Genomic DNA, 17841 nt, shown 5'->3' with positions numbered 1-17841 from the left:
ATGGCAGCCCTCAGGGTCCACACTGTCCCCAGAGGAATCCTAGAATTTAGCTCCTTTGTGATGATCCACGGGAGACCCTTCCTTTCCACTGACCTCCTCACTGACAGGGAGCTGAGCCAGACCCTAATCTGGGATGCAGCCTGGGACAAGCCTAGAGAGCCGGGCGGACTCCAGAAACAAGATGTTGTCAGCACCTCATAAGAAAACATCTTCACACACACACACACACACACACAGGTGCTGCTTGAAGCTTGGGAAGAGGGACCCATTACAGATCGGTTGTCTGCACAGTGCAAAGGACCGCCCCCACTGCCAGGAAAACTCAGAGGGGGCCCAGCTGGGTCTACTCCTCCCAGCTTAAACAGGTCCCTTCTCCAGGAACCCTCAGTGGAGGCCCTGAGATACCCCTGTGAGAAAGGGACAGGCGAGTCATGTGTTGGACAGGCTGGGCCCTCCACTTTTTCTTCCTGATGCTCGTGGTTCTGTTTGCAGTCTGTTGGCTTTCCAAACCAGCACCCCCTGGGAAGCCTCTCTCCTGCCCAAGCTGGGTCTAAAATGGATGCAGTCCTCACAAGCCTGCAGAAAAGTCCTGAGAAACTCCCTCCTGTGTCAAGTTTTACTGCGCCATAGCTGAGGGAAACAACCTACCCAACCGCTGGAGGTGCCATGGCCACTCTCAGGGGCGTGGGCGGGGTGGGGAGCACTCTGCTTCCCTCCTCCTAGGAGTATGCCCTGAAATCCAACAATATCCAGCGAGGCCACTGTCCCTTTTGTGTGACTCCTCCATCGCAGTCAAAGGAGACCCTTCTGGGGCTCCACTCCCTTGTATACACTTTACCCTTTGTTTCAACCAGACCTGTCACAAACAGCTTATGCAATGAAACTGAACATCTTTTACAATCTCTGTGTCCCAAGTGGTGCCTCTAAGAACAGCAAGAAGACCCTGCGTCCCCTCCAATGTACTGAACCCCAATGTCACCATTGTCAGATGCACTGGTGGCCCCAGGGGTTTTCCAAGCGCAGACCCCTGGAAAAACAGGCTGTGCAGTCTGCGGCCTGGGGTCAGCAAGGTGGGGGAGCTGGGAGGCGCTCTCTGGAACACCAGAGCTTGCAGCCACGCCCACAGCGGGGATAGCAGGTGTGGGCCACCACTGGGGAAACCTGCTGCCTTCCCACCGGAATGCCTCTCAGGAGACTGCAGCACTCTGGTCAGTGCTGCCCCCATCCCCTGGGAGCTGCCTTAAAGATGACCATGAAGAACCGAGGGATGGCGGCATGTCCGTCCTTGAGTATAGTGCAAACTTTTATACATATCCCTGAAGGGATAGAGCAAGATGCACAGATAAATAAATCTCCTTAAAAAAAAAAAAAAGATTTTAAGGCCAGCTAAGATGTCATGGCAGGTTACAAGGATATGTAAGAGCAAACAAGCCAACGATGACTCGGAACCCTTAATGTTTAAAAATAAACCTTTTATTTTCAAACAGTCTCAGATTTACAGAAAAACTGCAAAACAATAGGAAGAGTTTCCATACTGCATACACGGGTTTCCCCCATCATGAACATCTCATACTTCTCGCCATGAACGGACCAGTGTTGATACATCGCTACCGACTAAAGTGAATCCAGATTTCCTTAGTTTTTACCTAATGTCTTTCTCCTGTTCCGGGATCCCATCCAGGGTTCCGCGTCCCATTTAGCTGTCCTGTCTCCTTGGGCTGCTCTTGGCTGTGACAGTTTGTCAGACTTCTCTTGTTTTGATGACTCAGTTTTGGAGTGTTGGCCAAGTATTTTGTAGACTGCTCCTCAGTTGGAATCTGTCTGCCTTCTTTTCCCACAATTAGACAGAGGTTATAGGCTTGGGGGTGGAAGACCCAGCGGTTCAGCACCATAAATCACACCATGTCAAATGCATGTGATCAGCAAGGCCCCTCACTATGCTTTTTTAAAAACATTATATTTATTTGAAAGGCAGAATTATGGAGGGAGAGAGAGAGAAAAATCTTTCATCTGCTGGTTCACTTCCCAGATGGCCACAAAGGCCAGAGCTGGGCTGATCCAAATCCAGGAGCCAGGAGCTTCTTCTGGGTCTCCCACATGGGTGCAGGGGCCCAAGGACTTGGGCCATCTTCCACTGCTTTCCCAGGCCACAGCAGGGAGTTGGAGTGGGAGAGGAGCAGCCGGGACTCGAACTGGTGCCCATATGTAATGCCAGCACCACCGGTAGTGGCTTTACCTGCTACACCACAGCGCCGGCCCTGACCCGTCATGATGATAGTGACTTTGAACACTTGACTGAGGTGGTGTGAGTTCCTCCCCTGTAAACTTAATTCTTTCCTTCCCCCCTTTCCATACGCACCCTTTGGGGGCAAGGTTACCATGCCTAGACTAGATCTGAATGAGTGGTGAGTGACATTCCACTTCCTTGAACTTGGAAAACCTATGTAAGTGACAGGACTTCTTCTGCATAGGAGATTTGAATCCCTCATCTAAAATCTGTTATCGACCCAGAGAGGACTGGGTAGGATGGGGAAGAAATGTCTCCAGCCTTGGAATTGCTCTTCTACCCTCTAGGGAAAAAGATGGGGTGGCGGCAATCCGGAAGGGAAGAGGAAAGAGCTGACTCCAGCTAGCACTCACCCCGAGCACCTGCTGCGCCTCGCTTTCTCCCTTCTGCACAAGCGTACTGAAGGAGGGGTGGCGCCCCTGACTTCCGTGTCGCACCTCTATCACGAATCCCGATCGGCGCGGCCCAGAATCTTGCAAGACTGTACTTAAGAGTCTCCTCCCCAAAATGGTGGAAAGGCCTTCATTCTTCCGCTCTGAGTAGGCTGTTCCAAGAAAGAAGCCATACCATTTCAAATCCACAGCAAAACAACTGTCCCGACAGCGTCTCTCGTCCTGCTGCCTCTCTCTGGGCGAGTGGTCTTGCTGCAGTGTGTCCCAGACCTCCCGAACGGAAGTCCTCGGGATCCTGTTCCCTGTGGAATTCCCAGCAGCACCGCGGCCACGGGGACGTGGGGACCCTGGGGCATGTGAGCGTGTCCCAGCTCGCGGCACTGCCACCAAAACCAGCTAATGCGCCTGGGAAGGCAGTGGAAGATGGCCCAAATCCTTGGGCCCCTGCCACCCATGTGGGAGACCCAGATGAAGCTCCTGGCCCCTGGCTTTGGCTTGACTCAGCACTGGCCATTGCAACCCTTGTGGAGTGAACCAAGGGATGAAATATCCTCTCTCTCCATCTCTCTGTGTGTGTACATGTGACTTTCAAATAAATAAATCGTTTAAAATATTTTAAAAGAGTATACTTCAGATTATTGCTATGTTTTTTACAAAATATGTTTTTCTACAAATTTAAACATGGGGACTTAACACAAGACCTTAATCAATGGGTCTGCCTTGGACTTTCAGGTTGTTAAAAGTATTTGGAGGGGCCAGAGCTGTGGTGTGGTGGGTTAAGCCATGGCTTGCAACACTGGCATCCAGGTTGGAGCACCAGTTCGAGTTCCAGCTGCTTCTGATCCAGCTCCCTGCTAATGCGCTTGGGAAAACAGTAGAAGATGGCCCCAGTGCTCGGGACCCTTGCCACCCAAGTGGGAGACCAGGTCGGAGTTCCAGGCTCCTGGCTTCTGTCTGGCCCAGCCCTAGACCTTGTGGCCATCAGCAGATGGAAGATATTTTCTCAATCTCTCCCCCTTCTTTGGCAATTTGTGTGGATGTGTCAGAACCGCTAGAGCCTTGTCCTATATCCAGCAGATGTGTCAATGTGCTGGCTCTGCTCTCATGACTGTGGTTGTGTTACATCTTACTGCACTCTGAACAGCCAACAAACGTGTATTCCCAAGGAGCTTCACAACCAGGCAGGTGCATTCTCCTGTGGAACTGGGCTATGTAGCTGGGGGTATGAATCTTGTCTGCTTTCTGTTTTTTCCCCAGTCCATCACTGAAGTCCTCTGTCCCCTTCAAACTCTATGGTGATAACGTTTGCTCCCTTGCTTTTGAGTTTTCCCCAGACCCCGGGGCCTGAGTCCTGTTTCTGCCATACCAGATGCAGAGGGAACTGGCGTCATCAGACGTCTTCTTAAACAAGCCAACAAGAACATTTACTTATTCAATTGTTTGAAAGGGCAACAGATAAAGATGAGGTCATGGAGAGATCTGCCAGCCACTGGTTCAAGTTCTTGGGTCATCACACGCCGCTCCCCGGGGTGTGCAGAGTTGGGATTGGGGGACTTGACCCCAGGCCCTCCAACATGCCGGTGTCCCAAGTGGCACCCTGACCGCTGCGCCAAAGGCCCTCTGTGAGTGCACACTGTCTTGAGCTTGTTTTTCAAACTCTCCAGGAAAGCTCATCTTGTGCCTTAATATTCACAGAGGGCCAGCCCCCTCCACCACGCCCTCCCCCGCCACAAACAAGGCAAGCTGAAAGCTGCAAGAAGCCAGTTTGAGTCGGATGGTCCCGACCTGAGCTGTGCTATCCTCACTGCAGTCCCCAGTCCTCTGCCTGGTGGAGGAGACGGCCGCCAGTTTTGAACGTACAACGTGAGCAGACGGAAGGAGGTGCGCCTGGCCTCGGTTGTCCGCCTTCTCACTTGTTCACATCCTTGCATTCTTGCCCTTGACTCGTGCTGCGAAAGCCCCCCCTGGGCTGCGTCTCAGCAGGCAGTTTCTTTTCCAGACCCTCACGCCTTCCAACTGTCTTCCTGATGTGTCATGAGCAATGAATCCTCTCTCTGGGCAACTGCCAGCTCAGGCTGGTTCCTAGGTGTCCGCCGACAAAAGCCAAACAGTGACTCAAGTGCCAAGACTTAGTGGCACCGTGGGGCCCTTCCAAATGTGCACAAGGGAGCCCTGATGTCCACCTCACTGGCAAAACAAAGTACGGATGAAGGGTCCTGCAAATGTATCCAAATTCACAAGCAACACGGAGGTGATGTGTCAATCAGTTTGGTCAGACACGAGCTTGGATCTATGCACAATTTTACAGGTGCATGCCACTGTGACCTGTTCCAAAAACAAATCGAGACAGTGACAGAGTTGAGTTAATCCTTCTGTAGGGGCCATCACTGTGGCATAGTGGCTTAAGCCACTGCCTGTGACGACACTGGCATCCCATATGGGGTATCTGAGTCCTGGCTGCTCCACTTCTGATCCAGCTCTCTGCTAAGGCCTGGGAAAGCAGTGGAAGATGGCCCAAGTTCCTGGGTCCCTGTATCTGCGTGGGAGACCTGGAAGAAGCTCCTGGCTCCTGGCTTTGGCCTGGCCCAGGCTGCTCGTTGCAGCTATTTGGGGCGTGAACCAACAGATGAAAGTGCTCTCTCTATGTTTCTGTAACTCTGCCTTTCAAATAAATAAATTAATAAATCTATAAAAATTCTTCTATAGATATACCTTTAAAGTTTAATAAACACCCATTGGGCACTTATTTTGTGCCAGGAAATGTCCTAAGAATGTCACAGCTCCTCACTCACCCACTGGGTCCTCCTGTCAACCCCGTGAGGTAGGCGGAATGACACTCTCAGATCCCAGATGATAGCACCGAGGGACAACAAAGGGGATTCGGCCATTCAGGCACACAAATCAGGGCAGAGTGACTCCAGCCCTGTGCTCCTGCACCTACATCATTCTCCCAGAACCTCCAGAAGCCTAAGAAGCGATCATTTGTGTGTGCATTCATTGACCAAACTCAACGGTGATCCCAGCGTGGTGCTCATGCACACAGGATGCTGGCATCTGGGGCCTCCCCTTCCCAGGCCCCATTCTGCGGTCCTCAGCCTAGCAGAGGGCCAGGGGAGGGGGTCAGCATCCTGGCCCCGGGCCCCCACCCCAGCCCTGTTCCTAAGCACAGTGTGACTGTTGGGCATGCGACTTAACCTCTCCCATCGTTTCTTCCCACTGTGAAACGGGAATAAACAAACACTGACCTCTGGGTGTTTTGAGGGTGAAATAAATTAGTGGCTGCAAAGCAGCGTGCAGGGTATGGATGTGTGCTCAATCCACACCCGTGTCCTTCGGAGGAAATGCGGCTACTTGAACTTGCACTTCCACATTCATGTGCAGTCACTCAGTGAACACGCTTTATCATCCGCCCCTGTATCGGTGGCTTCCAACCACGGATTGAATGTACCCAAACTATAATTAAGTCCGTACTGAGCATGGACAGACTTTTGTTCTTGCCATCATTCCTAAACAGTGTAACAACTCTTTATGTAGCATTTACACTGTATTAGGCACCATAAGTCATCCAGAGGTGATGCAAAGGTAAAAGTACACAGGAGGAGATGCTTATATGCTTAGGTTCTCTGCAAACACTGCACTATTGTGTAGAAGGGGCTAGAACATGGGTGCATTCTAGCATTTGCAGTGGGCACTGGAGCCACTTCATGGATACTGAGGGATGACTGCACTCCACTGGAGGTGTTGGCTGTGCTTGGTGTTGGCCAAAGATACAGGAGACTCCGGGGGGCTCCGAGGGTCAGCTCTAGGGCAGACACGGAGCAGGAGTGGGTGCTGAGGGCAGGAGCCAGACTTGGATTCCAGTTCCAGCCCTGTCTCTTACTGGCTCCATGATGGGGACTCACGCCACCCGCTTGAGGTTCGGCTTCTCTGTCTGTGATGACAGAACCACACAATGGCCCCTCCCATTGGAACGTGAGTGTGAAAAGCGACGGTGCAGGTTAGGAGCCTGGGGTCTCACTGTCAGTACTGCTGGGGTCATCTCTCCTGGGTTGGTGGGGGATGAGGCAAGCTGGGGAGTACTGGGAGCCACGTGTTTGCTCTGGAGAGGCTGCAGGCGAGCTGGAAGAACTAGGTGTTCGGGCTGGGCTGGACAGAAGCTGGGACGCAGGGTGCGGGCCCCGACCTCAGCACGCAGCCCGCTGCTTTTTGGGGTCTGCCCTTCCTCTGGACCCCATTATTATTTTCTCCAAGCCAGGCTGCCACCCTCCGATGACCCCCAGCGAGGCCGGCAGCCTTCAGGGCCACGGGGAGTGGCTGTTTACTTACACTGTCCTGTTTATGAGGTGGCCCTGATGAGACCAAGGCTGAGGTTAGGTCTAGTGGGGGCCCTACAAAGCCGGCTTTCAGGCCCCGCTCGGCTGCAAACCTGGGGACGGGCACGTGGTGAGATGCAAACAAGGTCAGGCCGGGGTCTGCTCTGGGCTGGGAGAGGAACGGACTGGAGGTCTCTGGAACAGCGACCATCACCATGGGCTCCTCCCTACCAGGCTAAGGGTGCCCCGGGCACTATCTCGGCTTCACACAAAGAGAGGTGGAGCAGGATTCCCGCTCAGCTGCCTTTTTGTGGGGAGCTGGGATTTTTGAGGTCTGCTCTCTCTCAGGTCAAAAGTTGATTCATCTCCATGTTGGTTGGTTTGCCTCCCTGGCTAAAAGCAATACTGTGAGGTTCTGATGAAGGACTCTTTATAATAGTCAAAGCAACCCATTCTACAGGTGAAGAGATCAAGGTTCCAAGAGGCCCAATGTTTTGTCTCTGGTAGGGAATGATCGAGCTGGGACACATTACCCAGGCCCTTGAGCTGGTGGGCGAGTGAGCCTGGTTCTCAAGCCCAGCAGCTCTCTCTTCTGATGGGAGGGTGCTTGGCGCCCACCCTGGCGTACAGGCAGGGCCTTGTAGGGCCGCTCTGCTGACATGACCACAGAGTGCCCTCCTTCCGTGTGTCCAAGAGAGGTGGATGGCCTGGCGCCACCTCTGACCTGGGCTCAGCCATCTCTCCGTGGCTAAGGAGAGCTGCCACTATTGGCTGATGGCTCTGAGCTGCGTGCCTGGCTGACACCTCTAATTCCCATAGTAGCCCTGTGAATCCATTGTACAGAGGAGGGAATGGAGGCCCAGAGAGCCAAAAAGGACTTGTGCAGAATTACCTGGCTACTGAGGGGTCCACCTAGGATCTAAGCTCTACTGGCGCCTTCTGACTCACGGAAGCTCCTCTCCTCTCCAGCAGCAGGGCCTGGCTTTGGCCTCCTTTTCCCTTAGCTCTTCTGTTTCTTCTTCTTCCTGTGCCCCGGTGCATCCGCGCCCCGCATTCCCCCCCCCCTCCCCTTTTCCCTGCATCTTTTGGGCGCTGCTGTAGTTCCCGGGAGGATGCTGCAGTCCCCGCTTGAGCCGGCCTCCTGTGACATCCTGCGGCGGACAAGCTCTCACCGTGGTTCTGCTAACCCGCTGGCTGGCTGGGCCGCTTTGGCCTGGCTATGCCACAGCCCTGGGCTTCAGTTTCTCTCTGTAAAACGGGGCTGTTCTGCCTTCTGGGGAGCAATGCAGGTGAGCTGAGCGGTCAGGCACAGCTCCTGGCTCCAAGCACTCCTGCAGCTCTGGTGAGCACCAGTAACACGAATGAGTGAGCAGCTACTACGTGCCCCGTGCATGCCGGGGCTCCACACGCACCAGCTCGTTGGGCGAGTGATGGGAAGAGGTGAGCTGAATGATGCTGGTGTCTCTGAGGTTCCTGTTACCTGCTGGTTTCTCTCCTGTTCCTATTCTATTCTGTTCTCTCTTGTTCTATACCATTCCTTGCTAGCCCTGTCCTGTCCCGCCCAGTCCCCGTCTTTCCTGATCCCATTCCATCCCATCCCATCCCATCCTGTCACATCCCTTTTGCATTCGCTCAGAGCCCAGCTGTGAGAGGAGCACCGTGCCGCCCTCAGAGTCCGTGGAAGAGGGAAAGCTGTAGGGCAGAAGAGGGAGGACTTAGGGGAGGTGGTGCCACTCAAGATTGGCCACGAATTCACGGTCAGCTCTCCCGGGAGAGCCCCTAGTAAACCATCCTCATGACAACTGCTGGCTGCCACGCGTCTCCTGTCTCCTGCTTTCCTCTCACCCTCAGCCTGTTTGGGAAAAGGCTCATTCTGTCCCCCTGCGGCACCTCTGCCTCCGTGTGACCCCCTCTAGGGATGAAACCCACCAAGGAGATGCTCCCTTGCTCAGGGAGTGAGCCCTGGGGGGCGGGTGGGTCTGGTTCCAGAGTAGTCCACGCCCACTACTTTGGTGTCCTTGGCCATCCCTTGTCTCTGGCCGTCCCATGAGACTGAGAAAGACCCTCCTGGGGACCTGTGGTATCCATCCATGGTCACGGCCGCCCCCCTGGTGCACTCTCAGACTCAGGGTGCTGTGGGGCCTATGGCCCCCTCGCTCTCTAGGTGTCCACCTTTCTCAGTCTCTTCTGCCCCCTGTCTCTCACTAGAATGGGAAACTCCAAGACGTGGGGCTAAGGCACAGCAGAAATGAGCAGAGCTGGCGCTTCTTCAAGCTGACTTTGGTTCAAGGCCGGGTCACCCGAGAACGAGTTTGGGCAAACCCAGCACCCTGTGTGGTCTGGCCCGCGTCCCCGGAGTCAAGGTTCAGGGCTAGAGGCTCCACTGATAATAAAGGAGCACTTCACCAGTGTCTGCTGGGCAAACACCGTCCCTGGGGACTCGCAGGGAGGCGGGAGAGAAGTGACCTTGGGTCTCCAGATCAAACAGGCCCCATTGTACCACAGCAAACCACAAGCTGTTCCCAGCACAGACTTAATGAGGAAAAGTGGCATGACATCTTACAATGCTCCTTTTATGGGGAGTGCATCTCATAATGTGCCCTGTGTTTTCATCCCCCAGCCCAAGCGTTTATGGAGAGATCTGGGCTTGGAATGGAAACCAATAAAAAATCTGAGCTTATTAATAACTTATGCCATATAAATAAATTTCTGTTAGTTTCCACAGCTCGGGAAAATGGCTGCTCAGACTTCCACCAAATTTGGCGAGTATGTTCAAGATGGTCTAAATGGGTGCACCAAGAAGCAGCAGGCCTTATAGAGGCAGGTAGGGTGACGGCCACCAAGCCACGGAGGGAGTGGGAAGAGAACGGGGCAGCATGAAGACCATGAGGCAGTGTGGACACACGGAAAACACCAGGCTATCCTGGCTCCAGTGCCTGTTCACGTTCATCTTTACTACCCGACCTGGGAGGTGGCCATGCTGTTTTCTTCTTGTGGCCAAGTTTGAAATCAGTGGTCACCAGCTCCACGTGGCAGAGGGTTGTCCCATTGTGTGGGTTCATGGCTTTGGTCATTTCTTCTCTTCATTGTCACCACCCCAGACCAGGCCCTTCTCTGACAAGCCCATCTTGAAAAGCATTCTAGAAAAGATGAAGTTTATAGTCTTAAAGTGTCCTCCAAGGGGGGGCTGGCGCTGTGGCGTAGTGGATTAAGCCACTGCCTGCAATGCAGCCATCCCCTACAGGTGCCAGTTCGAGACCCAGCTGCTCCACTTCCTATCCAGCTCTCTGCTGTGGCCTGGGAAAGCAGTAGAAGATGGCCCAAGTCCTTGGGCCCCTGCACCTGCGTGGGAGACCTGGATGAAGCTCCTGGCTCCTGGCTTTGGATCAGTGCAGCTCCAGCTGTTTGCAGCCAATTGGAGAGTAAACCAGCAGATGGAAGACCTCCCTCTCTGCCTCTCCTTCTCTCTCTGTGTAGCTCTGACTTTCAAATAAATAAATATTAAAAAAAAAGAGTTCTCCAAGGAATGATTCTGTATTAAGGCGACAAAAGAGGTGTGACCAGTGAACACATCATGCGCTCCTAAGCTGGATCCCTTTGTGAGACACCTGGCTATGCTGACCTCAGGTCTGAGGACAGATGGTGCTCGTGTGTTCCTGCTCCTTTCCCCCTGCTCCTGTGAAGGCTGAATCGGAGAGCACCTTGGTGGCATTCTGTCAGCACTGTTCTCAAATGGCTCAGGAAAAGGAGTTATTTGTACCAATCTTACAGCTTTCCTGTAAATTAAAATCCTATCCAGGGAAAAGAAGAGTTTTTGGCAAGTTATTATATGTCTAATCAGAGTATGCATTTTCTTTACAGATGAACCTACCTCAGGCATTTCAATGTAGTAATGAAAAATATGTGAATGCATATGAGGTCCCCAGAGTAGTGAAACTCACAGAGCCAGCAGGGAGAAGGGTGGTGGCCAGGGGGCAGGAAAGGGGGAGGGGATGGTGAGTTATTGCTTAATGGGTACAAAGTTTTAGTTTGGGGGGAATCAGAAGTCCTGGAGATGGCTGGCGGTGGTGACTGTGTAAGAACATGAGTGTACTTATTGTCACTAAACCAAAGGCGGTTAAGATGGTAAGATTTATGCTACGTGCATCTTATCACACCTTTGGAAGCCATGGAAACAATTAGGCTTTGGGATGACTAATATTCCATCGTGCACTTATAACACATTTTCTTTTTCCATTCATCCATCGCCTTGGTTAATCCCAGATCTTGGCTATTAGTGCTGCAGTGAATGTGGGAGTGAACGTATCTCTTTCATATGCCGATTGCATTTCCTTGGGAAGCATACCCAAAAGTGGCATCACTGGGTGGAAATAGTTTTAGTTTTAGTCCCTATTTTCTTCCAGTGGTTTCATAGTTTAAGATCTTATATCTTTGGTCTGTTTTGAGTTGAATTTTGTACAGGGGTGATGCTAGAGAATCGATTTCCATCTTCTGCATGTGCTTATCCAGTTTCCCCAGCACCATTTATTGAGGAGCCTGCCCTTTATCTGGTACATGGACCATGTATGGAATCCCTGTTCTGTTTCATTGTTCTATTTGTCTGCTTTTCATGCCAGTACCATGTTAGTTTGGTGTCAACAGCTCTACAGTATGTCTTGAATTTTGGTACTATGCCACCTTCAGCTTTGTTCTAGATTACATTAGCCATTTGGGGGTCTGCTGTGCTTCTATGGGGATTTGAGGATTGTTTAATCTAGTTCTGTGAAGGATGTCATTGGTATTTTGATAAAGACTGAATCTACAGATCATTTTGTGTAATGTAATAGGAATACTAGAATAACATTAACTCTTCACATTAACTCTTCAAATCCATGTACCATGGGAGGTCTTTCCTTTTTCCTTTTTGGTTTTCTTCAATTTCTTTCATCAGTGTTTTCCAGTTTTCATTGTAGGGGTCTTTCACATCCTTGGTCAAATTTATTTCAAGGATTTTTCTTTTTTTTGTAGCTATTAAGAATGAGATGGCTCTTTTCTTTCTAAGTTCATTGTTGGTGTATAAATATGCTACTGATTTTGCATGTTGATTTTGTATCCCATGACTTTACTGAATTTGTTTATCATCTATCATCTCTTGGTTGAGTCTTTGGGATTCTCTGTATAGGAATATATCATCTGCAAACAAGGATAATGTGACTTCCTCTTTTCCTACTTGTATACCTTTTATTTAACTTTTGATAAAACTTCCAGTATATTGTTTGTTTGTTTGTTTGTTTGTTTTTTTTTTGGACAGGCAGAATTAGACAGAGAGAGAGAGAGAGAAAGGTCTTCCTTCTGTTGGTTCACCCCTCAAATGGCCACTACGGCTGGTGTGCTGCACCAATCCAAAGCCAGGAGCCAGGTGCTTCCTCCTGGTCTCCCACGTGGGTGCAGGGCCCAAGCACTTGGGCCATCCTCCACTGTACTCCCGGGCCACAGCAGAGAGCTGGTCCAGTACTATCCTGAGTAAGAGTAGTGGCAGTGAACATCCTTGTCTGGTTCCAGATCTTTGTGAAAATACTTTTAGCTTTTCACCACTTAATATGATGTTGCCTGTTGGATTGTCATATATAGCCTGTACTGTGCTGAGCAGTGTTCCTTCTATATCTAATTTTCTCAAGGTCTTTAATATAAATGTATATTGAATTTTATCAAATGCCTCTTCTGAATTTTTGAGATGATCCTGTGATTTTTATCCCTTGTTCTGTTGATGTATTACATTTATTGCTTTGCATATGTTGAACCATCCCTGCATCACTGTGATAAATCAAACTAGATCATGATGAATGATATTTTTATGTGTTGTTGGATTAGATTTGATAGTATTTGTTGAGAATTTTTGTTTCTATGTCCATTGGGGATATTATAGTTTCCTTTTTTGAGTTGTATCCTTGTCCAGTTTTGGAATCAAGGTAAGTCTGACCTCAGAATTTGGAAGGGTTCCCTCCCTTTACATATTTTGTGAGTAGTTTGAGAACTGGTAGAAGAAGAATTACAAGAATTGGTAGAATTCAGTAGTGAAGCCAGCTGGTCCTGGCTTCTCTTTTTTTGTTAGACCTCTGATTCTGATTCAATCCTGTGATTCATCATTGGTCTATTCATGTTTTATGTCTTTGTGATTCAACTTCGGTAAGTTATATGTATCCAGAAACTTATCTATTTCTTCTCAGCTGTCCAATTTGTTGCATATAGCTGTTCACAATAGCCTCTAATAATTCTTTGTATTTCCTAGTACCAGTTTTCTCTTTTCACCTCTGATTTTTTCCCCTTAGGTTGGCTAAAAGTTTATCAATTTATTTTTTTTAAAAGCCAGCCCTTCATTTCAGTGATTTTTTTTTTTAAGTATCTATTTCATGTATCTCTGCTCTTTATTCTTTCTTTCTACTAACTTTGGGATTGATCTGCTTCTACTTTCCTAGGTTCTGGAGATGCACTGCTAAATTATTTTATAGTTTTATATATTGTTAATGTAGGCACCTATTACTATAGATTTCTCTCTTAGTAGTGCCTTTGCTGTATTCTTCTAAGTTTCTGAATATTATATTTCCATTTTCCTAGTTTTAAGGAATTTTAAAATTTCCCTTTTGATTTGTTCAATGACCCATTGTTCATTCAGGAGCATATTCAGTTTCCAAGCATTTATAAAATTCAAATAGAGTCAGAAAAATATATAAATGATACAAGTTTATATTTAAATGTTAATGGGCTGAGCCTTGTTTTGTGGCCCAATAGTTGTTGGGCTGATGAAAAGAATGTGCAATCTGTAGCTACTGGATGAAATCTTCTGTAAATGTCTGTTACAGTCATTTGGTCATGTGGCTTAACTTTGACAGTTCTTTGTTGATTTTTTTGCCTGAATAATCTGCCTATTCATGAATGTGGGGACTGAAGCCCCTACTATTATTGTTACTTATCTCTGGCTTAGATCTAACAATGTTTGTTTCATAAAGTTGGGTAAAGAGTGTTAGGCGCATATATATTTACAACTGTCATACTTTCTTGTTGAATCAATCCCTGGATCATAATATAATGACCTTTTTCTGATATAGGTATAGTTACTCCTGCTCACTTTTGGTCTCTGTTTGCATGGAACATATTTTTCCATCCTTTTACTTTCAGTTGTGTGTGTACTGATGACGTGAGACTCCTGTTGGCAGCATATTGCTGGGTGTTCTTTTTCACTCCATTCATCCAGTCTATATCTTTCAGTGGCAGAATTTAGTCCATTTACATTTAAGGTTATTACTGATAAGCAATCACTTAGTCCCATCATTTAAGATTTTTCCTGTGTGAATTTCATTATGTTTCTGGTGGACTTTACACTTTCACGTGTTTTCAGGATGGCTGCTTTCTTTTGCTTCTGCATGTAGAGCTGTATTAAGCATCTACTGTAAAGCTGATCTGGTGATGAATTCCCTCAGCTTTTGCTTGTCTTGGAGTCTTTATTTCTCCTTTATTTATGAGAGATAACTTCACTAGATAAAGTATTCTTGGTTGGCAATTTTCTTTCTGAACCTGTAATATAACAGCATGCTATTATCTCCTGGCCTAAAAGGTTTCTGTTGAGAAATCTGCCACTAATCTGGTGGAGGTTCCCTTAAAAGTGACCCAACAATTTCCTCTTCCAAATTCTAGAACTCTTTGTGTTGTACTTTTGAGCTTAACTATAATGTATGCTAGTGAGGCTCTTTCTGATCGTGTCTATTTGTGGTCCTCTGGGCTTTCTGTACTTGGACGTCCATCTTTCTGCAGATTGGTGAAGTTTTCACTGAACAGGTTTTCTTAGCCTCTACCTCTCTCTCTGCCCTCAGGAATCCCCACAATTCAAATATCTTTCATGCTTGTGAGATGGGCCTACAGCCCAAGACTACTTCAACCAACCACCGATGGTGTGGTCAGGGTTACAAGTCCAATTGACAGGGATCATGAGTCTCTACTTGGGACTGGGGCAGGTCCAGGGACTCCATCCACAGGCACTGGCCTGGAATCAATGACCATTAGAATTGGTCTGGTGATGGTTTCAACATGTAAGACAGAGTTCTGTGCTCACTTTGGTGCCCTACTCCCCAGTGCTGCTCATCATTGAGGGAGATGGTGAACGCAGTCCCTGGGCCACCAAAGCTAGGTTGTACCAGAATCTTGTCTTTCAAAATATTTTATTGTATCTGAATCTTGCAACTACAGGGCCCTGCTCTGTTTTGTGGATGCACACCAAAGCCTGCAAATCCAGTCTGTATCTGCAAGAGGCTGTGAGTGAAACAGATTGAAACACCCATCCATCCCACCAAGGCACAGGTCTCTGCCTGATGCCTGGCAGAGCCAGAGACTGCGCTCCTGTGAGCACTGGCCTGGGGACAGAGGAGGCCTCTGAGCTTCATCTTGGTGCTGGGTCTCACTGTGACAGGCTCAGCACTGAGCTTCAAGGCAAAGCACTGTGTCCTTTCCCACTCCACTTCCCAGCACCTGGAGTCTTGCTCTACTGTCTACGAGAGGCTAGGGGAGGAGGAGGAGATGCAGTCTCTTGGCCAAAGTACCAGTTTGGGAGACAGAGGCCATGGGACCCTGTCAGATTCAAGGTGCCACCATAGCAGGCCTGGTACTGGGTTTCAGGTCTAAGATTTGGACTTCATTCTCTACCCCTCCCATAAGCTTGAGGTCTCTCTCTCCACACTGCACTGCTTGGAGATGGGGGATGGGTGATGTGGCAACTCTTTCCTTCCCATCTTCTTCAATGTCTTTTTCTTGTTTTCAAAACCGGGCAGCATCCTTGCTCACTCAGGTTCCATGCTTGTTGTGAATGTGACTCAGTGCACGAACAGCTGTTCAAATCGGTGTCTCTGCAGAGACTGCTGGAGCTTCATCTTGCTCTGCTTTCTGAATCTCTGCCTCTTCATCTCCATCTGCTCTGGGCACCCTGACATTTCCCCTCAGCTTCAGGAAAAACAGTGCAATGTGTCCAGTCTGTCGTGGGCCCTGCTGTAGTCCTGTGAGACGCACAGCCCAGCACGCTTGCACTGTACACGTGGGGGACTACACAAAGTTCATGAAAAGTGGAATCTAAAGATGGCACATATTTTCCATGAGCTTTTTGAAGACCTACTCATTATTTATATGCTAGAATGAATAAACCATTAAAGAAACAAAGAAAAAAAATCTAATTGATGTGGGAGATGTGAGGTCTAGATTCCTATTCCAGGTCCTTGCCTAGAGAAGCAGTTCAAGTACAGGCACAAATATGGTACACAGAGTGACGAAGTTTAAAGGTGAGAAAGTGTACACACACACATAGGCACAGTCGAGGAGTGGAGTGGGAGAAAAGGGGTGGGGGAGGGAGAGTGGAGAGAAGGGGGCAGCTCCACACCTCCTTTAGTCTTGGTCCCCAAAGGAAGAGACAGCGAGCACCATCCAGCACCTCCTTTCATGAGATAATGTGCTCACCTGGGAGGTGTGAGATACCTCCAGAAAATTCCACATGAAGCTTCACATACATATTTAGATGGTGACTTTTCCCCAGGCATCTTGGGAAATGGGGGTGTTTTGACAAACAGAATTACATGGGGCAGGACCCTGTGGTTTGTGACCTCCAGCTCAGCTAGCTCCCGTATCTCATATCATAACGCACAGCCTTAAGACAAAAATAAGCTCAACTCACAGGAGATGTTTTGGTGTGAAAACAGCAATAAGGGCAAAGGATAATAGTTTATTATTTATTTATTTGAGAGTAGCAGAGAGACAGAGACACACAGGCAGGCACGCAGATCTCCCATTAGCTGGTTCACTCCACAAATGCAAGCCCCAGCGGGGGCTGGGCCAGCCTGTCACTGCTGCCTCCAAGAGCCTGCAGCAACAGGAAGCTACAGCGAGAAGCAGAGCTGGGCATCGAGCCCAGGCACTCTGACGGATGTGGGCATCCCAGCTAGCATCCTAACTGCGAGGCCAAACGTCCCCCACCATCGGTTTTTAAATAAAGCAGTCCTGGTTGTGACATCCGACTACTGTTTTGTGAAATGTTACCACTGGGTAAACCAGCTAAACAGTGTTCACACAGATCCTCTTGGTGTTATAAAAACAAAAAAACTGCATGTGAATCTATAATTACACAGAAATAAAAATTTTAAATAAAGCAGTAGATACAAACCTGCTCTGACAGCTGAGGAAACACCTACCAGTGGGAGGGTCGATAATGGGGGCATCAATCAAATGTCACTGACGGTCACTCAGCTGCAAGCTGCAAAGATGCAAACAAACCCACAGAGTAAAAGGGGCGTGTGTGTGCCGGGCAGCTGGAACTCCGGCAGAGCGCCCACCTGATGAACTGGTGCTTCTGGGGGAAGAGGTTGCAAGACAACATTCAGCGTATGTTGTCGTTGCTACTGACTATCTGGCAAGGTCTTACAGCAAAGAAGTGAGCTCAGAAAAGTCTGTGAGCAGGAAACAGAGAAGCGGGAGAACCCAGACATTCTGGGACTTAGAACGTCAGACAAGTAAACCAAACAGCAGGAACCAAGCGTAAGGGACCCTCACAAGGCAGATGTCTCCATGCAATGACCAGACTAGGAACGTGTCACCCTGGCAAGCTGGACAGCTGAGCAAAGTGGCCCAGGGAAAAGTGGGAGGCTGTTTGGCATGGAAGCTCCAGACACCTGAGGTTTACAGAGAGGGTGGGGGATGCACCACAACAAGGAAGTAGAGAAATCAAGTGGATTTGATACTTGAGCCTCAAAAAGAGCAGTGAAGGTGGCTTCCGGCCTATGAGACTGATTGCAATCAACTGCATGAAATGCTTACTGTATTTGAGTCATTCTGACAAAGG

General features: G+C 49.0%; 1 long non-coding RNA gene across 1 annotated transcript in view; it reads left to right on the top strand.

The window, feature by feature from the left end:
- Positions 1–9810, top strand: part of LOC133757828 (uncharacterized) — a 281325-nt gene extending 271515 nt beyond the window's left edge. Inside the window, exon 5 of the long non-coding RNA XR_009865741.1 lies at positions 9709–9810. This is a non-coding gene — a long non-coding RNA (uncharacterized LOC133757828). The remainder of the gene's footprint in view (positions 1–9708) is intronic.
- The last annotated feature ends 8031 nt before the right edge of the window (positions 9811–17841 follow it).

This window comes from Lepus europaeus, chromosome 4 (assembly GCF_033115175.1).
Source record: "Lepus europaeus isolate LE1 chromosome 4, mLepTim1.pri, whole genome shotgun sequence".
Classification (NCBI taxonomy): domain Eukaryota; kingdom Metazoa; phylum Chordata; class Mammalia; order Lagomorpha; family Leporidae; genus Lepus; species Lepus europaeus.
This window is presented reverse-complemented; position numbering and strand designations above follow the sequence as displayed.